We start from the raw sequence: 17,652 nt of genomic DNA on the forward strand, positions 1-17,652 counted from the left end.
AGTGAATGAATCTAAAGATTTTGCACATCTTACTTTTCTATGCTTTAACCGCAACCTGCACACAAAGATCATAAAACAGAATGAAAATAAGGCACTGCTAAGATTTTAACTCAGGATCTCCTGTTTACTAGACAGGCGCTTTAACCAACTAAGCCACAGCACCACATGAAAGCTACTGTGTTACTTGAAAATTGCCTGCTTCTCTAAACTTCGTATAATGGTAACAAAATAAGCCAGAGTGAATAAATCTAAAGGTTTTAACCATCTAAGCCATAGCACCACATTTTAGATGCTGTGTTACTTGGAAATTACAGACTTCTTTAAACTTTGTATAATGATGACAAAGTAAGCCATAGTGAATGAATCTAAAGGTTTTGCACATCTTACTTTTCTATGCTTTAACCGCAACCTGCACACAAAGATCATAAAACAGAATGAAAATAAGGCACTGCTGAGATTTTAACTCAGGATCTCCTGTTTACTAGACAGGCGCTTTAACCAACTAAGCCACAGCACCACATGAAAGCTACTGTGTTACTTGAAAATTGCCTGCTTCTCTAAACTTCGTATAATGGTAACAAAATAAGCCAGAGTGAATAAATCTAAAGGTTTTAACCATCTAAGCCATAGCACCACATTTTAGATGCTGTGTTACTTGGAAATTACAGACTTCTTTAAACTTTGTATAATGATGACAAAGTAAGCCATAGTGAATGAATCTAAAGGTTTTGCACATCTGACTTTTCTATGCTTTAACCGCAACCTGCACACAAAGGTCAGAAAACGGAATGAAAATAAGGCACTGCTGAGATTTGAACTCAGAATCTCCTGTTTACTAGACAGGCGCTTTGACCAACTAAGCCACAGCACCACATGAAAGCTGTTGTGTTACTTGAAAATTGACTGCTCCTCTAAACTTCGTATAATGGTAACAAAATAAGCCAGAGTGAATAAATCTAAAGGTTTTAACCATCTAAGCCACAGCACCACATTTTAGATGCTGTGTTACTTGGAAATTACCGACTTCTTTAAACTTTGTATACTGATGACAAAGTAAGCCAGAGTGAATGAATCTAAAGATTTTGCACATCTTACTTTTCTATGCTTTAACAGCAACCTGCACACAAAGATCAGAAAACGGAATGAAATTAAGGCACTGCTGAGATTTGAACTCAGGATCTCCTGTTTACTAGACAGGCGCTTTGACCAACTAAGCCACAGCACCACATGAAAGCTACCGTGTTACTTGAAAATTGTCTGCTTCTCTAAACTTCGTATAATGGTAACAAATTAAGCCAGAGTGAATAAATCTAAAGGTTTTAACCATCTAAGCCACAGCACCACATTTTAGATGCTGTGTTACTTGGAAATTACCGACTTCTTTAAACTCTGTATAATGATGACAAAGTAAGCCAGAGTGAATGAATCTAAAGATTTTGCACATCTTACTTTTCTATGCTTTAACCGCAACCTGCACACAAAGATCATAAAACAGAATGAAAATAAGGCACTGCTGAGATTTTAACTCAGGATCTCCTGTTTACTAGACAGGCGCTTTAACCAACTAAGCCACAGCACCACATGAAAGCTACTGTGTTACTTGAAAATTGCCTGCTTCTCTAAACTTCGTATAATGGTAACAAAATAAGCCAGAGTGAATAAATCTAAAGGTTTTAACCATCTAAGCCATAGCACCACATTTTAGATGCTGTGTTACTTGGAAATTACAGACTTCTTTAAACTTTGTATAATGATGACAAAGTAAGCCATAGTGAATGAATCTAAAGGTTTTGCACATCTTACTTTTCTATGCTTTAACCGCAACCTGCACACAAAGGTCAGAAAACGGAATGAAAATAAGGCACTGCTGAGATTTGAACTCAGGATCTCCTGTTTACTAGACAGGCGCTTTGACCAACTAAGCCACAGCACCACATGAAAGCTACCGTGTTACTTGAAAATTGCCTGCTTCTCTGAACTTCGTATAATGGAAACAAATTAAGCCAGAGTGAATAAATCTAAAGGTTTTAACCATCTAAGCCACAGCACCACATTTTAGATGCTGTGTTACTTGGAAATTACCAACTTCTTTAAACTTTGTATACTGATGACAAAGTAAGCCAGAGTGAATGAATCTAAAGATTTTGCACATCTTACTTTTCTATGCTTTAACAGCAACCTGCACACAAAGATCAGAAAACGGAATGAAAATAAGGCACTGCTGAGATTTGAACTCAGGATCTCCTGTTTACTAGACAGGCACTTTGACCAACTAAGCCACAGCACCACATGAAAGCTACTGTGTTACTTGAAAATTGTCTGCTTCTCTAAACTTCGTATAATGGTAACAAATTAAGCCAGAGTGAATAAATCTAAAGGTTTTAACCATCTAAGCCACAGCACCACATTTTAGATGCTGTGTTACTTGGAAATTACCGACTTCTTTAAACTCTGTATAATGATGACAAAGTAAGCCAGAGTGAATGAATCTAAAGATTTTGCACATCTTACTTTTCTATGCTTTAACCGCAACCTGCACACAAAGATCATAAAACAGAATGAAAATAAGGCACTGCTGAGATTTTAACTCAGGATCTCCTGTTTACTAGACAGGCGCTTTAACCAACTAAGCCACAGCACCACATGAAAGCTACTGTGTTACTTGAAAATTGCCTGCTTCTCTAAACTTCGTATAATGGTAACAAAATAAGCCAGAGTGAATAAATCTAAAGGTTTTAACCATCTAAGCCATAGCACCACATTTTAGATGCTGTGTTACTTGGAAATTACAGACTTCTTTAAACTTTGTATAATGATGACAAAGTAAGCCATAGTGAATGAATCTAAAGGTTTTGCACATCTTACTTTTCTATGCTTTAACCGCAACCTGCACACAAAGGTCAGAAAACGGAATGAAAATAAGGCACTGCTGAGATTTGAACTCAGGATCTCCTGTTTACTAGACAGGCGCTTTGACCAACTAAGCCACAGCACCACATGAAAGCTACCGTGTTACTTGAAAATTGTCTGCTTCTCTAAACTTCGTATAATGGTAACAAATTAAGCCAGAGTGAATAAATCTAAAGGTTTTAACCATCTAAGCCACAGCACCACATTTTAGATGCTGTGTTACTTGGAAATTACCGACTTCTTTAAACTCTGTATAATGATGACAAAGTAAGCCAGAGTGAATGAATCTAAAGATTTTGCACATCTTACTTTTCTATGCTTTAACCGCAACCTGCACACAAAGATCATAAAACAGAATGAAAATAAGGCACTGCTGAGATTTTAACTCAGGATCTCCTGTTTACTAGACAGGCGCTTTAACCAACTAAGCCACAGCACCACATGAAAGCTACTGTGTTACTTGAAAATTGCCTGCTTCTCTAAACTTCGTATAATGGTAACAAAATAAGCCAGAGTGAATAAATCTAAAGGTTTTAACCATCTAAGCCATAGCACCACATTTTAGATGCTGTGTTACTTGGAAATTACAGACTTCTTTAAACTTTGTATAATGATGACAAAGTAAGCCATAGTGAATGAATCTAAAGGTTTTGCACATCTGACTTTTCTATGCTTTAACCGCAACCTGCACACAAAGGTCAGAAAACGGAATGAAAATAAGGCACTGCTGAGATTTGAACTCAGGATCTCCTGTTTACTAGACAGGCGCTTTGACCAACTAAGCCACAGCACCACATGAAAGCTACCGTGTTACTTGAAAATTGCCTGCTTCTCTGAACTTCGTATAATGGAAACAAATTAAGCCAGAGTGAATAAATCTAAAGGTTTTAACCATCTAAGCCACAGCACCACATTTTAGATGCTGTGTTACTTGGAAATTACCAACTTCTTTAAACTTTGTATACTGATGACAAAGTAAGCCAGAGTGAATGAATCTAAAGATTTTGCACATCTTACTTTTCTATGCTTTAACAGCAACCTGCACACAAAGATCAGAAAACGGAATGAAAATAAGGCACTGCTGAGATTTGAACTCAGGATCTCCTGTTTACTAGACAGGCACTTTGACCAACTAAGCCACAGCACCACATGAAAGCTACTGTGTTACTTGAAAATTGTCTGCTTCTCTAAACTTCGTATAATGGTAACAAATTAAGCCAGAGTGAATAAATCTAAAGGTTTTAACCATCTAAGCCACAGCACCACATTTTAGATGCTGTGTTACTTGGAAATTACCGACTTCTTTAAACTCTGTATAATGATGACAAAGTAAGCCAGAGTGAATGAATCTAAAGATTTTGCACATCTTACTTTTCTATGCTTTAACCGCAACCTGCACACAAAGATCATAAAACAGAATGAAAATAAGGCACTGCTGAGATTTTAACTCAGGATCTCCTGTTTACTAGACAGGCGCTTTAACCAACTAAGCCACAGCACCACATGAAAGCTACTGTGTTACTTGAAAATTGCCTGCTTCTCTAAACTTCGTATAATGGTAACAAAATAAGCCAGAGTGAATAAATCTAAAGGTTTTAACCATCTAAGCCATAGCACCACATTTTAGATGCTGTGTTACTTGGAAATTACAGACTTCTTTAAACTTTGTATAATGATGACAAAGTAAGCCATAGTGAATGAATCTAAAGGTTTTGCACATCTTACTTTTCTATGCTTTAACCGCAACCTGCACACAAAGGTCAGAAAACGGAATGAAAATAAGGCACTGCTGAGATTTGAACTCAGGATCTCCTGTTTACTAGACAGGCGCTTTGACCAACTAAGCCACAGCACCACATGAAAGCTACCGTGTTACTTGAAAATTGTCTGCTTCTCTAAACTTCGTATAATGGTAACAAATTAAGCCAGAGTGAATAAATCTAAAGGTTTTAACCATCTAAGCCACAGCACCACATTTTAGATGCTGTGTTACTTGGAAATTACCGACTTCTTTAAACTCTGTATAATGATGACAAAGTAAGCCAGAGTGAATGAATCTAAAGATTTTGCACATCTTACTTTTCTATGCTTTAACCGCAACCTGCACACAAAGATCATAAAACAGAATGAAAATAAGGCACTGCTGAGATTTTAACTCAGGATCTCCTGTTTACTAGACAGGCGCTTTAACCAACTAAGCCACAGCACCACATGAAAGCTACTGTGTTACTTGAAAATTGCCTGCTTCTCTAAACTTCGTATAATGGTAACAAAATAAGCCAGAGTGAATAAATCTAAAGGTTTTAACCATCTAAGCCATAGCACCACATTTTAGATGCTGTGTTACTTGGAAATTACAGACTTCTTTAAACTTTGTATAATGATGACAAAGTAAGCCATAGTGAATGAATCTAAAGGTTTTGCACATCTTACTTTTCTATGCTTTAACCGCAACCTGCACACAAAGATCATAAAACGGAATGAAAATAAGGCACTGCTGAGATTTGAACTCAGGATCTCCTGTTTACTAGACAGGCACTTTGACCAACTAAGCCACAGCACCACATGAAAGCTACCGTGTTACTTGAAAATTGTCTGCTTCTCAAAACTTCGTATAATGGTAACAAATTAAGCCAGAGTGAATAAATCTAAAGGTTTTAACCATCTAAGCCACAGCACCACATTTTAGATGCTGTGTTACTTGGAAATTACCGACTTCTTTAAACTCTGTATAATGATGACAAAGTAAGCCATAGTGAATGAATCTAAAGGTTTTGCACATCTTACTTTTCTATGCTTTAACCGCAACCTGCACACAAAGATCATAAAACGGAATGAAAATAAGGCACTGCTGAGATTTGAACTCAGGATCTCCTGTTTACTAGACAGGCGCTTTAACAAACTAAGCCACAGCACCACATGAAAGCTACTGATTTACTTGAAAATTGCCTGCTTCTCTAAACTTCGTATAATGGTAACAAAATAAGCCAGAGTGAATAAATCTAAAGGTTTTAACCATCTAAGCCATAGCACCACATTTTAGATGCTGTGTTACTTGGAAATTACCGACTTCTTTAAACTTTGTATAATGATGAAAAAGTAAGCCATAGTGAATGAATCTAAAGGTTTTGCACATCTTACTTTTCTATGCTTTAACCGCAACCTGCACACAAAGATCATAAAACGGAATGAAAATAAGGCACTGCTGAGATTTGAACTCATGATCTCCTGTTTACTAGACATGCGCTTTAACCAACTAAGCCACAGCACCACATGAAAGCTACTGTGTTACTTGAAAATTGACTGCTCCTCTAAACTTCGTATAATGGTAACAAAATAAGCCAGAGTGAATAAATCTAAAGGTTTTAACCATCTAAGCCATAGCACCACATTTTAGATGCTGTGTTACTTGGAAATTACCGACTTCTTTAAACTTTGTATACTGATGACAAAGTAAGCCATAGTGAATGAATCTAAAGGTTTTGCACATCTTACTTTTCTATGCTTTAACCGCAACCTGCACACAAAGATCATAAAACGGAATGAAAATAAGGCACTGCTGAGATTTGAACTCATGATCTCCTGTTTACTAGACATGCGCTTTAACCAACTAAGCCACAGCACCACATGAAAGCTACTGTGTTACTTGAAAATTGACTGCTCCTCTAAACTTCGTATAATGGTAACAAAATAAGCCAGAGTGAATAAATCTAAAGGTTTTAACCATCTAAGCCACAGCACCACATTTTAGATGCTGTGTTACTTGGAAATTACCGACTTCTTTAAACTTTGTATACTGATGACAAAGTAAGCCAGAGTGAATGAATCTAAAGATTTTGCACATCTTACTTTTCTATGCTTTAACAGCAACCTGCACACAAAGATCAGAAAACGGAATGAAATTAAGGCACTGCTGAGATTTGAACTCAGGATCTCCTGTTTACTAGACAGGCGCTTTGACCAACTAAGCCACAGCACCACATGAAAGCTACCGTGTTACTTGAAAATTGTCTGCTTCTCTAAACTTCGTATAATGGTAACAAATTAAGCCAGAGTGAATAAATCTAAAGGTTTTAACCATCTAAGCCACAACACCACATTTTAGATGCTGTGTTACTTGGAAATTACCGACATCTTTAAACTCTGTATAATGATGACAAAGTAAGCCAGAGTGAATGAATCTAAAGATTTTGCACATCTTACTTTTCTATGCTTTAACCGCAACCTGCACACAAAGATCATAAAACAGAATGAAAATAAGGCACTGCTGAGATTTTAACTCAGGATCTCCTGTTTACTAGACAGGCGCTTTAACCAACTAAGCCACAGCACCACATGAAAGCTACTGTGTTACTTGAAAATTGCCTGCTTCTCTAAACTTCGTATAATGGTAACAAAATAAGCCAGAGTGAATAAATCTAAAGGTTTTAACCATCTAAGCCATAGCACCACATTTTAGATGCTGTGTTACTTGGAAATTACAGACTTCTTTAAACTTTGTATAATGATGACAAAGTAAGCCATAGTGAATGAATCTAAAGGTTTTGCACATCTTACTTTTCTATGCTTTAACCGCAACCTGCACACAAAGGTCAGAAAACGGAATGAAAATAAGACACTGCGGAGATTTGAACTCAGGATCTCCTGTTTACTAGACAGGCGCTTTGACCAACTAAGCCACAGCACCACATGAAAGCTACCGTGTTACTTGAAAATTGCCTGCTTCTCTGAACTTCGTATAATGGTAACAAATTAAGCCAGAGTGAATAAATCTAAAGCCACAGCACCACATGAAAGCTACCGTGTTACTTGAAAATTGTCTGCTTCTCTAAACTTCGTATAATGGTAACAAATTAAGCCAGAGTGAATAAATCTAAAGGTTTTAACCATCTAAGCCACAGCACCACATTTTAGATGCTGTGTTACTTGGAAATTACCGACTTCTTTAAACTCTGTATAATGATGACAAAGTAAGCCAGAGTGAATGAATCTAAAGATTTTGCACATCTTACTTTTCTATGCTTTAACCGCAACCTGCACACAAAGATCATAAAACAGAATGAAAATAAGGCACTGCTGAGATTTTAACTCAGGATCTCCTGTTTACTAGACAGGCGCTTTAACCAACTAAGCCACAGCACCACATGAAAGCTACTGATTTACTTGAAAATTGCCTGCTTCTCTAAACTTCGTATAATGGTAACAAAATAAGCCAGAGTGAATAAATCTAAAGGTTTTAACCATCTAAGCCATAGCACCACATTTTAGATGCTGTGTTACTTGGAAATTACAGACTTCTTTAAACTTTGTATAATGATGACAAAGTAAGCCATGGTGAATGAATCTAAAGGTTTTGCACATCTTACTTTTCTATGCTTTAACCGCAACCTGCACACAAAGATCATAAAACGGAATGAAAATAAGGCACTGCTGAGATTTGAACTCAGGATCTCCTGTTTACTAGACAGGCGCTTTGACCAACTAAGCCACAGCACCACATGAAAGCTACCGTGTTACTTGAAAATTGCCTGCTTCTCTAAACTTCGTATAATGGTAACAAAATAAGCCAGAGTGAATAAATCTAAAGGTTTTAACCATCTAAGCCATAGCACCACATTTTAGATGCTGTGTTACTTGGAAATTACAGACTTCTTTAAACTTTGTATAATGATGACAAAGTAAGCCATAGTGAATGAATCTAAAGGTTTTGCACATCTTACTTTTCTATGCTTTAACCGCAACCTGCACACAAAGATCATAAAACGGAATGAAAATAAGGCACTGCTGAGATTTGAACTCAGGATCTCCTGTTTACTAGACAGGCGCTTTGACCAACTAAGCCACAGCACCACATGAAAGCTACCGTGTTACTTGAAAATTGCCTGCTTCTCTAAACTTCGTATAATGGTAACAAAATAAGCCAGAGTGAATAAATCTAAAGGTTTTAACCATCTAAGCCATAGCACCACATTTTAGATGCTGTGTTACTTGGAAATTACAGACTTCTTTAAACTTTGTATAATGATGACAAAGTAAGCCATAGTGAATGAATCTAAAGGTTTTGCACATCTTACTTTTCTATGCTTTAACCGCAACCTGCACACAAAGATCATAAAACGGAATGAAAATAAGGCACTGCTGAGATTTGAACTCAGGATCTCCTGTTTACTAGACAGGCGCTTTGACCAACTAAGCCACAGCACCACATGAAAGCTACCGTGTTACTTGAAAATTGTCTGCTTCTCTAAACTTCGTATAATGGTAACAAATTAAGCCAGAGTGAATAAATCTAAAGGTTTTAACCATCTAAGCCACAGCACCACATTTTAGATGCTGTGTTACTTGGAAATTACCGACTTCTTTAAACTCTGTATAATGATGACAAAGTAAGCCATAGTGAATGAATCTAAAGGTTTTGCACATCTTACTTTTCTATGCTTTAACCGCAACCTGCACACAAAGATCATAAAACGGAATGAAAATAAGGCACTGCTGAGATTTGAACTCAGGATCTCCTGTTTACTAGACAGGCGCTTTAACCAACTAAGCCACAGCACCACATGAAAGCTACTGATTTACTTGAAAATTGCCTGCTTCTCTAAACTTCGTATAATGGTAACAAAATAAGCCAGAGTGAATAAATCTAAAGGTTTTAACCATCTAAGCCAGGCATGTCCAACGTTGGCCCTCCGGATGTTTTGAAACTACACATCCCAGCATGCTTTGCAATAGTTTTAGCATTCTCTAATAGCAAAACTGTGGCAAAGCATGCTGGGATGTGTAGTTTCAAAACATCTGGAGGGCCAACGTTGGACATGCCTGATCTAAGCCATAGCACCACATTTTAGATGCTGTGTTACTTGGAAATTACCGACTTCTTTAAACTTTGTATAATGATGACAAAGTAAGCCAGAGTGAATGAATCTAAAGATTTTGCACATCTTACTTTTCTATGCTTTAACAGCAACCTGCACACAAAGATCAGAAAATGGAATGAAAATAAGGCACTGCTGAGATTTGAACTCAGGATCTCCTGTTTACTAGACAGGCGCTTTAACCAACTAAGCCACAGCACCACATGAAAGCTGCTGTGTTACTTGAAAATTGCCTGCTTCTCTAAACTTCGTATAATGGTAACAAAATAAGCCAGTGTGAATAAATCTAAAGGTTTTAACCATCTAAGCCACAGCACCACATTTTAGATGCTGTGTTACTTGGAAATTACCGACTTCTTTAAACTTTGTATAATGATGACAAAGTAAGCCATAGTGAATGAATCTAAAGGTTTTGCACATCTTACTTTTCTATGCTTTAACCGCAACCTGCACACAAAGATCATAAAACAGAATGAAAATAAGGCACTGCTGAGATTTTAACTCAGGATCGCCTGTTTACTAGACAGGCGCTTTAACCAACTAAGCCACAGCACCACATGAAAGCTACTGTGTTACTTGAAAATTGCCTGCTTCTCTAAACTTCGTATAATGGTAACAAAATAAGCCAGAGTGAATAAATCTAAAGGTTTTAACCATCTAAGCCATAGCACCACATTTTAGATGCTGTGTTACTTGGAAATTACAGACTTCTTTAAACTTTGTATACTGATGACAAAGTAAGCCATAGTGAATGTATCTAAAGGTTTTGCACATCTTACTTTTCTATGCTTTAACCGCAACCTGCACACAAAGATCATAAAACAGAATGAAAATAAGGCACTGCTGAGATTTTAACTCAGGATCTCCTGTTTACTAGACAGGCGCTTTAACCAACTAAGCCACAGCACCACATGAAAGCTACTGTGTTACTTGAAAATTGCCTGCTTCTCTAAACTTCGTATAATGGTAACAAAATAAGCCAGAGTGAATAAATCTAAAGGTTTTAACCATCTAAGCCACAGCACCACATTTTAGATGCTGTGTTACTTGGAAATTACCGACTTCTTTAAACTTTGTATACTGATGACAAAGTAAGCCAGAGTGAATGAATCTAAAGATTTTGCACATCTTACTTTTCTATGCTTTAACAGCAACCTGCACACAAAGATCAGAAAACGGAATGAAATTAAGGCACTGCTGAGATTTGAACTCAGGATCTCCTGTTTACTAGACAGGCGCTTTGACCAACCAAGCCACAGCACCACATGAAAGCTACCGTGTTACTTGAAAATTGTCTGCTTCTCTAAACTTCGTATAATGGTAACAAATTAAGCCAGAGTGAATAAATCTAAAGGTTTTAACCATCTAAGCCACAGCACCACATTTTAGATGCTGTGTTACTTGGAAATTACCGACTTCTTTAAACTCTGTATAATGATGACAAAGTAAGCCAGAGTGAATGAATCTAAAGATTTTGCACATCTTACTTTTCTATGCTTTAACCGCAACCTGCACACAAAGATCATAAAACAGAATGAAAATAAGGCACTGCTGAGATTTTAACTCAGGATCTCCTGTTTACTAGACAGGCGCTTTAACCAACTAAGCCACAGCACCACATGAAAGCTACTGTGTTACTTGAAAATTGCCTGCTTCTCTAAACTTCGTATAATGGTAACAAAATAAGCCAGAGTGAATAAATCTAAAGGTTTTAACCATCTAAGCCATAGCACCACATTTTAGATGCTGTGTTACTTGGAAATTACAGACTTCTTTAAACTTTGTATAATGATGACAAAGTAAGCCATAGTGAATGAATCTAAAGGTTTTGCACATCTTACTTTTCTATGCTTTAACCGCAACCTGCACACAAAGGTCAGAAAACGGAATGAAAATAAGGCACTGCTGAGATTTGAACTCAGGATCTCCTGTTTACTAGACAGGCGCTTTGACCAACTAAGCCACAGCACCACATGAAAGCTACCGTGTTACTTGAAAATTGCCTGCTTCTCTGAACTTCGTATAATGGTAACAAATTAAGCCAGAGTGAATAAATCTAAAGGTTTTAACCATCTAAGCCACAGCACCACATTTTAGATGCTGTGTTACTTGGAAATTACCAACTTCTTTAAACTTTGTATACTGATGACAAAGTAAGCCAGAGTGAATGAATCTAAAGATTTTGCACATCTTACTTTTCTATGCTTTAACAGCAACCTGCACACAAAGATCAGAAAACGGAATGAAAATAAGGCACTGCTGAGATTTGAACTCAGGATCTCCTGTTTACTAGACAGGCGCTTTGACCAACTAAGCCACAGCACCACATGAAAGCTACTGTGTTACTTGAAAATTGCCTGCTTCTCTAAACTTCGTATAATGGTAACAAAATAAGCCAGAGTGAATAAATCTAAAGGTTTTAACCATCTAAGCCATAGCACCACATTTTAGATGCTGTGTTACTTGGAAATTACAGACTTCTTTAAACTTTGTATAATGATTACAAAGTAAGCCATAGTGAATGAATCTAAAGGTTTTGCACATCTTACTTTTCTATGCTTTAACCGCAACCTGCACACAAAGGTCAGAAAACGGAATGAAAATAAGGCACTGCTGAGATTTGAACTCAGGATCTCCTGTTTACTAGACAGGCGCTTTGACCAACTAAGCCACAGCACCACATGAAAGCTGTTGTGTTACTTGAAAATTGACTGCTCCTCTAAACTTCGTATAATGGTAACAAAATAAGCCAGAGTGAATAAATCTAAAGGTTTTAACCATCTAAGCCACAGCACCACATTTTAGATGCTGTGTTACTTGGAAATTACCGACTTCTTTAAACTTTGTATACTGATGACAAAGTAAGCCAGAGTGAATGAATCTAAAGATTTTGCACATCTTACTTTTCTATGCTTTAACAGCAACCTGCACACAAAGATCAGAAAACGGAATGAAATTAAGGCACTGCTGAGATTTGAACTCAGGATCTCCTGTTTACTAGACAGGCGCTTTGACCAACTAAGCCACAGCACCACATGAAAGCTACCGTGTTACTTGAAAATTGTCTGCTTCTCTAAACTTCGTATAATGGTAACAAATTAAGCCAGAGTGAATAAATCTAAAGGTTTTAACCATCTAAGCCACAGCACCACATTTTAGATGCTGTGTTACTTGGAAATTACCGACTTCTTTAAACTCTGTATAATGATGACAAAGTAAGCCAGAGTGAATGAATCTAAAGATTTTGCACATCTTACTTTTCTATGCTTTAACCGCAACCTGCACACAAAGATCATAAAACAGAATGAAAATAAGGCACTGCTGAGATTTTAACTCAGGATCTCCTGTTTACTAGACAGGCGCTTTAACCAACTAAGCCACAGCACCACATGAAAGCTACTGTGTTACTTGAAAATTGCCTGCTTCTCTAAACTTCGTATAATGGTAACAAAATAAGCCAGAGTGAATAAATCTAAAGGTTTTAACCATCTAAGCCATAGCACCACATTTTAGATGCTGTGTTACTTGGAAATTACAGACTTCTTTAAACTTTGTATAATGATGACAAAGTAAGCCAGAGTGAATGAATCTAAAGGTTTTGCACATCTTACTTTTCTATGCTTTAACCGCAACCTGCACACAAAGGTCAGAAAACGGAATGAAAATAAGGCACTGCTGAGATTTGAACTCAGGATCTCCTGTTTACTAGACAGGCGCTTTGACCAACTAAGCCACAGCACCACATGAAAGCTACCGTGTTACTTGAAAATTGCCTGCTTCTCTGAACTTCGTATAATGGTAACAAATTAAGCCAGAGTGAATAAATCTAAAGGTTTTAACCATCTAAGCCACAGCACCACATTTTAGATGCTGTGTTACTTGGAAATTACCGACTTCTTTAAACTCTGTATAATGATGACAAAGTAAGCCAGAGTGAATGAATCTAAAGATTTTGCACATCTTACTTTTCTATGCTTTAACCGCAACCTGCACACAAAGATCATAAAACAGAATGAAAATAAGGCACTGCTGAGATTTTAACTCAGGATCTCCTGTTTACTAGACAGGCGCTTTAACCAACTAAGCCACAGCACCACATGAAAGCTGTTGTGTTACTTGAAAATTGACTGCTCCTCTAAACTTCGTATAATGGTAACAAAATAAGCCAGAGTGAATAAATCTAAAGGTTTTAACCATCTAAGCCATAGCACCACATTTTAGATGCTGTGTTACTTGGAAATTACAGACTTCTTTAAACTTTGTATAATGATGACAAAGTAAGCCATAGTGAATGAATCTAAAGGTTTTGCACATCTTACTTTTCTATGCTTTAACCGCAACCTGCACACAAAGATCATAAAACGGAATGAAAATAAGGCACTGCTGAGATTTGAACTCAGGATCTCCTGTTTACTAGACAGGCGCTTTGACCAACTAAGCCACAGCACCACATGAAAGCTACCGTGTTACTTGAAAATTGTCTGCTTCTCTAAACTTCGTATAATGGTAACAAATTAAGCCAGAGTGAATAAATCTAAAGGTTTTAACCATCTAAGCCACAGCACCACATTTTAGATGCTGTGTTACTTGGAAATTACCGACTTCTTTAAACTCTGTATAATGATGACAAAGTAAGCCATAGTGAATGAATCTAAAGGTTTTGCACATCTTACTTTTCTATGCTTTAACCGCAACCTGCACACAAAGATCATAAAACGGAATGAAAATAAGGCACTGCTGAGATTTGAACTCAGGATCTCCTGTTTACTAGACAGGCGCTTTAACCAACTAAGCCACAGCACCACATGAAAGCTACTGATTTACTTGAAAATTGCCTGCTTCTCTAAACTTCGTATAATGGTAACAAAATAAGCCAAAGTGAATAAATCTAAAGGTTTTAACCATCTAAGCCATAGCACCACATTTTAGATGCTGTGTTACTTGGAAATTACCGACTTCTTTAAACTTTGTATAATGATGACAAAGTAAGCCATAGTGAATGAATCTAAAGGTTTTGCACATCTTACTTTTCTATGCTTTAACCGCAACCTGCACACAAAGATCATAAAACGGAATGAAAATAAGGCACTGCTGAGATTTGAACTCAGGATCTCCTGTTTACTAGACATGCGCTTTAACCAACTAAGCCACAGCACCACATGAAAGCTACTGTGTTACTTGAAAATTGCCTGCTTCTCTAAACTTCGTATAATGGTAACAAAATAAGCCAGAGTGAATGAATCTAAAGGTTTTAACCATCTAAGCCATAGCACCACATTTTAGATGCTGTGTTACTTGGAAATTACCGACTTCTTTAAACTTTGTATAATGATGACAAAGTAAGCCAGAGTGAATGAATCTAAAGATTTTGCACATCTTACTTTTCTATGCTTTAACAGCAACCTGCACACAAAGATCAGAAAATGGAATGAAAATAAGGCACTGCTGAGATTTGAACTCAGGATCTCCTGTTTACTAGACAGGCGCTTTAACCAACTAAGCCACAGCACCACATGAAAGCTGCTGTGTTACTTGAAAATTGCCTGCTTCTCTAAACTTCGTATAATGGTAACAAAATAAGCCAGTGTGAATAAATCTAAAGGTTTTAACCATCTAAGCCACAGCACCACATTTTAGATGCTGTGTTACTTGGAAATTACCGACTTCTTTAAACTTTGTATAATGATGACAAAGTAAGCCATAGTGAATGAATCTAAAGGTTTTGCACATCTTACTTTTCTATGCTTTAACCGCAACCTGCACACAAAGATCATAAAACAGAATGAAAATAAGGCACTGCTGAGATTTTAACTCAGGATCGCCTGTTTACTAGACAGGCGCTTTAACCAACTAAGCCACAGCACCACATGAAAGCTACTGTGTTACTTGAAAATTGCCTGCTTCTCTAAACTTCGTATAATGGTAACAAAATAAGCCAGAGTGAATAAATCTAAAGGTTTTAACCATCTAAGCCATAGCACCACATTTTAGATGCTGTGTTACTTGGAAATTACAGACTTCTTTAAACTTTGTATACTGATGACAAAGTAAGCCATAGTGAATGTATCTAAAGGTTTTGCACATCTTACTTTTATATGCTTTAACCGCAACCTGCACACAAAGATCATAAAACAGAATGAAAATAAGGCACTGCTGAGATTTTAACTCAGGATCTCCTGTTTACTAGACAGGCGCTTTAACCAACTAAGCCACAGCACCACATGAAAGCTACTGTGTTACTTGAAAATTGCCTGCTTCTCTAAACTTCGTATAATGGTAACAAAATAAGCCAGAGTGAATAAATCTAAAGGTTTTAACCATCTAAGCCATAGCACCACATTTTAGATGCTGTGTTACTTGGAAATTACAGACTTCTTTAAACTTTGTATAATGATGACAAAGTAAGCCATAGTGAATGAATCTAAAGGTTTTGCACATCTTACTTTTCTATGCTTTAACCGCAACCTGCACACAAAGGTCAGAAAACGGAATGAAAATAAGGCACTGCTGAGATTTAAACTCAGGATCTCCTGTTTACTAGACAGGCGCTTTGACCAACTAAGCCACAGCACCACATGAAAGCTGTTGTGTTACTTGAAAATTGACTGCTCCTCTAAACTTCGTATAATGGTAACAAAATAAGCCAGAGTGAATAAATCTAAAGGTTTTAACCATCTAAGCCACAGCACCACATTTTAGATGCTGTGTTACTTGGAAATTACCGACTTCTTTAAACTTTGTATACTGATGACAAAGTAAGCCAGAGTGAATGAATCTAAAGATTTTGCACATCTTACTTTTCTATGCTTTAACAGCAACCTGCACACAAAGATCAGAAAACGGAATGAAATTAAGGCACTGCTGAGATTTGAACTCAGGATCTCCTGTTTACTAGACAGGCGCTTTGACCAACTAAGCCACAGCACCACATGAAAGCTACCGTGTTACTTGAAAATTGTCTGCTTCTCTAAACTTCGTATAATGGTAACAAATTAAGCCAGAGTGAATAAATCTAAAGGTTTTAACCATCTAAGCCACAGCACCACATTTTAGATGCTGTGTTACTTGGAAATTACCGACTTCTTTAAACTCTGTATAATGATGACAAAGTAAGCCAGAGTGAATGAATCTAAAGATTTTGCACATCTTACTTTTCTATGCTTTAACCGCAACCTGCACACAAAGATCATAAAACAGAATGAAAATAAGGCACTGCTGAGATTTGAACTCAGGATCTCCTGTTTACTAGACAGGCGCTTTGACCAACTAAGCCACAGCACCACATGAAAGCTACCGTGTTACTTGAAAATTGTCTGCTTCTCTAAACTTCGTATAATGGTAACAAATTAAGCCAGAGTGAATAAATCTAAAGGTTTTAACCATCTAAGCCACAGCACCACATTTTAGATGCTGTGTTACTTGGAAATTACCGACTTCTTTAAACTCTGTATAATGATGACAAAGTAAGCCAGAGTGAATGAATCTAAAGATTTTGCACATCTTACTTTTCTATGCTTTAACCGCAACCTGCACACAAAGATCATAAAACAGAATGAAAATAAGGCACTGCTGAGATTTTAACTCAGGATCTCCTGTTTACTAGACAGGCGCTTTAACCAACTAAGCCACAGCACCACATGAAAGCTACTGTGTTACTTGAAAATTGCCTGCTTCTCTAAACTTCGTATAATGGTAACAAAATAAGCCAGAGTGAATAAATCTAAAGGTTTTAACCATCTAAGCCATAGCACCACATTTTAGATGCTGTGTTACTTGGAAATTACAGACTTCTTTAAACTTTGTATAATGATGACAAAGTTAGCCATAGTGAATGAATCTAAAGGTTTTGCACATCTTACTTTTCTAT

General features: G+C 37.0%; 26 non-coding genes across 26 annotated transcripts; all 26 read right to left on the reverse strand.

Annotated features, from left to right (window-relative positions):
• Window positions 1-797: 797 nt before the first annotated feature.
• Window positions 798-871, reverse strand: TRNAT-AGU (transfer RNA threonine (anticodon AGU)). The gene has a single exon. It is a non-coding gene; the product is annotated as a tRNA-Thr (tRNA).
• Window positions 872-1,151: 280 nt separating this feature from the next.
• TRNAT-AGU (transfer RNA threonine (anticodon AGU)) lies at window positions 1,152-1,225 on the reverse strand. The gene has a single exon. It is a non-coding gene; the product is annotated as a tRNA-Thr (tRNA).
• Window positions 1,226-1,859: 634 nt separating this feature from the next.
• Window positions 1,860-1,933, reverse strand: TRNAT-AGU (transfer RNA threonine (anticodon AGU)). The gene has a single exon. It is a non-coding gene; the product is annotated as a tRNA-Thr (tRNA).
• Window positions 1,934-2,213: 280 nt separating this feature from the next.
• Window positions 2,214-2,287, reverse strand: TRNAT-AGU (transfer RNA threonine (anticodon AGU)). The gene has a single exon. It is a non-coding gene; the product is annotated as a tRNA-Thr (tRNA).
• A 634-nt stretch (window positions 2,288-2,921) lies between these two features.
• Window positions 2,922-2,995, reverse strand: TRNAT-AGU (transfer RNA threonine (anticodon AGU)). The gene has a single exon. It is a non-coding gene; the product is annotated as a tRNA-Thr (tRNA).
• A 634-nt stretch (window positions 2,996-3,629) lies between these two features.
• Window positions 3,630-3,703, reverse strand: TRNAT-AGU (transfer RNA threonine (anticodon AGU)). Its single transcript has one exon. It is a non-coding gene; the product is annotated as a tRNA-Thr (tRNA).
• A 280-nt stretch (window positions 3,704-3,983) lies between these two features.
• On the reverse strand, window positions 3,984-4,057 carry TRNAT-AGU (transfer RNA threonine (anticodon AGU)). Its single transcript has one exon. It is a non-coding gene; the product is annotated as a tRNA-Thr (tRNA).
• A 634-nt stretch (window positions 4,058-4,691) lies between these two features.
• On the reverse strand, window positions 4,692-4,765 carry TRNAT-AGU (transfer RNA threonine (anticodon AGU)). The gene has a single exon. It is a non-coding gene; the product is annotated as a tRNA-Thr (tRNA).
• Window positions 4,766-5,399: 634 nt separating this feature from the next.
• Window positions 5,400-5,473, reverse strand: TRNAT-AGU (transfer RNA threonine (anticodon AGU)). Its single transcript has one exon. It is a non-coding gene; the product is annotated as a tRNA-Thr (tRNA).
• Window positions 5,474-6,815: 1,342 nt separating this feature from the next.
• TRNAT-AGU (transfer RNA threonine (anticodon AGU)) lies at window positions 6,816-6,889 on the reverse strand. Its single transcript has one exon. It is a non-coding gene; the product is annotated as a tRNA-Thr (tRNA).
• Window positions 6,890-8,332: 1,443 nt separating this feature from the next.
• TRNAT-AGU (transfer RNA threonine (anticodon AGU)) lies at window positions 8,333-8,406 on the reverse strand. Its single transcript has one exon. It is a non-coding gene; the product is annotated as a tRNA-Thr (tRNA).
• A 280-nt stretch (window positions 8,407-8,686) lies between these two features.
• On the reverse strand, window positions 8,687-8,760 carry TRNAT-AGU (transfer RNA threonine (anticodon AGU)). Its single transcript has one exon. It is a non-coding gene; the product is annotated as a tRNA-Thr (tRNA).
• Window positions 8,761-9,040: 280 nt separating this feature from the next.
• On the reverse strand, window positions 9,041-9,114 carry TRNAT-AGU (transfer RNA threonine (anticodon AGU)). Its single transcript has one exon. It is a non-coding gene; the product is annotated as a tRNA-Thr (tRNA).
• A 280-nt stretch (window positions 9,115-9,394) lies between these two features.
• On the reverse strand, window positions 9,395-9,468 carry TRNAT-AGU (transfer RNA threonine (anticodon AGU)). The gene has a single exon. It is a non-coding gene; the product is annotated as a tRNA-Thr (tRNA).
• Window positions 9,469-9,912: 444 nt separating this feature from the next.
• On the reverse strand, window positions 9,913-9,986 carry TRNAT-AGU (transfer RNA threonine (anticodon AGU)). The gene has a single exon. It is a non-coding gene; the product is annotated as a tRNA-Thr (tRNA).
• A 1,696-nt stretch (window positions 9,987-11,682) lies between these two features.
• TRNAT-AGU (transfer RNA threonine (anticodon AGU)) lies at window positions 11,683-11,756 on the reverse strand. The gene has a single exon. It is a non-coding gene; the product is annotated as a tRNA-Thr (tRNA).
• A 280-nt stretch (window positions 11,757-12,036) lies between these two features.
• On the reverse strand, window positions 12,037-12,110 carry TRNAT-AGU (transfer RNA threonine (anticodon AGU)). Its single transcript has one exon. It is a non-coding gene; the product is annotated as a tRNA-Thr (tRNA).
• Window positions 12,111-12,390: 280 nt separating this feature from the next.
• On the reverse strand, window positions 12,391-12,464 carry TRNAT-AGU (transfer RNA threonine (anticodon AGU)). The gene has a single exon. It is a non-coding gene; the product is annotated as a tRNA-Thr (tRNA).
• Window positions 12,465-12,744: 280 nt separating this feature from the next.
• On the reverse strand, window positions 12,745-12,818 carry TRNAT-AGU (transfer RNA threonine (anticodon AGU)). The gene has a single exon. It is a non-coding gene; the product is annotated as a tRNA-Thr (tRNA).
• Window positions 12,819-13,452: 634 nt separating this feature from the next.
• Window positions 13,453-13,526, reverse strand: TRNAT-AGU (transfer RNA threonine (anticodon AGU)). The gene has a single exon. It is a non-coding gene; the product is annotated as a tRNA-Thr (tRNA).
• Window positions 13,527-14,160: 634 nt separating this feature from the next.
• Window positions 14,161-14,234, reverse strand: TRNAT-AGU (transfer RNA threonine (anticodon AGU)). The gene has a single exon. It is a non-coding gene; the product is annotated as a tRNA-Thr (tRNA).
• Window positions 14,235-14,514: 280 nt separating this feature from the next.
• TRNAT-AGU (transfer RNA threonine (anticodon AGU)) lies at window positions 14,515-14,588 on the reverse strand. The gene has a single exon. It is a non-coding gene; the product is annotated as a tRNA-Thr (tRNA).
• Window positions 14,589-15,222: 634 nt separating this feature from the next.
• TRNAT-AGU (transfer RNA threonine (anticodon AGU)) lies at window positions 15,223-15,296 on the reverse strand. The gene has a single exon. It is a non-coding gene; the product is annotated as a tRNA-Thr (tRNA).
• Window positions 15,297-16,284: 988 nt separating this feature from the next.
• Window positions 16,285-16,358, reverse strand: TRNAT-AGU (transfer RNA threonine (anticodon AGU)). The gene has a single exon. It is a non-coding gene; the product is annotated as a tRNA-Thr (tRNA).
• A 280-nt stretch (window positions 16,359-16,638) lies between these two features.
• TRNAT-AGU (transfer RNA threonine (anticodon AGU)) lies at window positions 16,639-16,712 on the reverse strand. Its single transcript has one exon. It is a non-coding gene; the product is annotated as a tRNA-Thr (tRNA).
• Window positions 16,713-16,992: 280 nt separating this feature from the next.
• TRNAT-AGU (transfer RNA threonine (anticodon AGU)) lies at window positions 16,993-17,066 on the reverse strand. The gene has a single exon. It is a non-coding gene; the product is annotated as a tRNA-Thr (tRNA).
• Window positions 17,067-17,652: the final 586 nt, after the last annotated feature.

Source organism: Crinia signifera, chromosome 11, assembly GCF_055691185.1.
Source record: "Crinia signifera chromosome 11, ASM5569118v1, whole genome shotgun sequence".
Taxonomy (NCBI): Eukaryota; Metazoa; Chordata; class Amphibia; order Anura; family Myobatrachidae; genus Crinia; species Crinia signifera.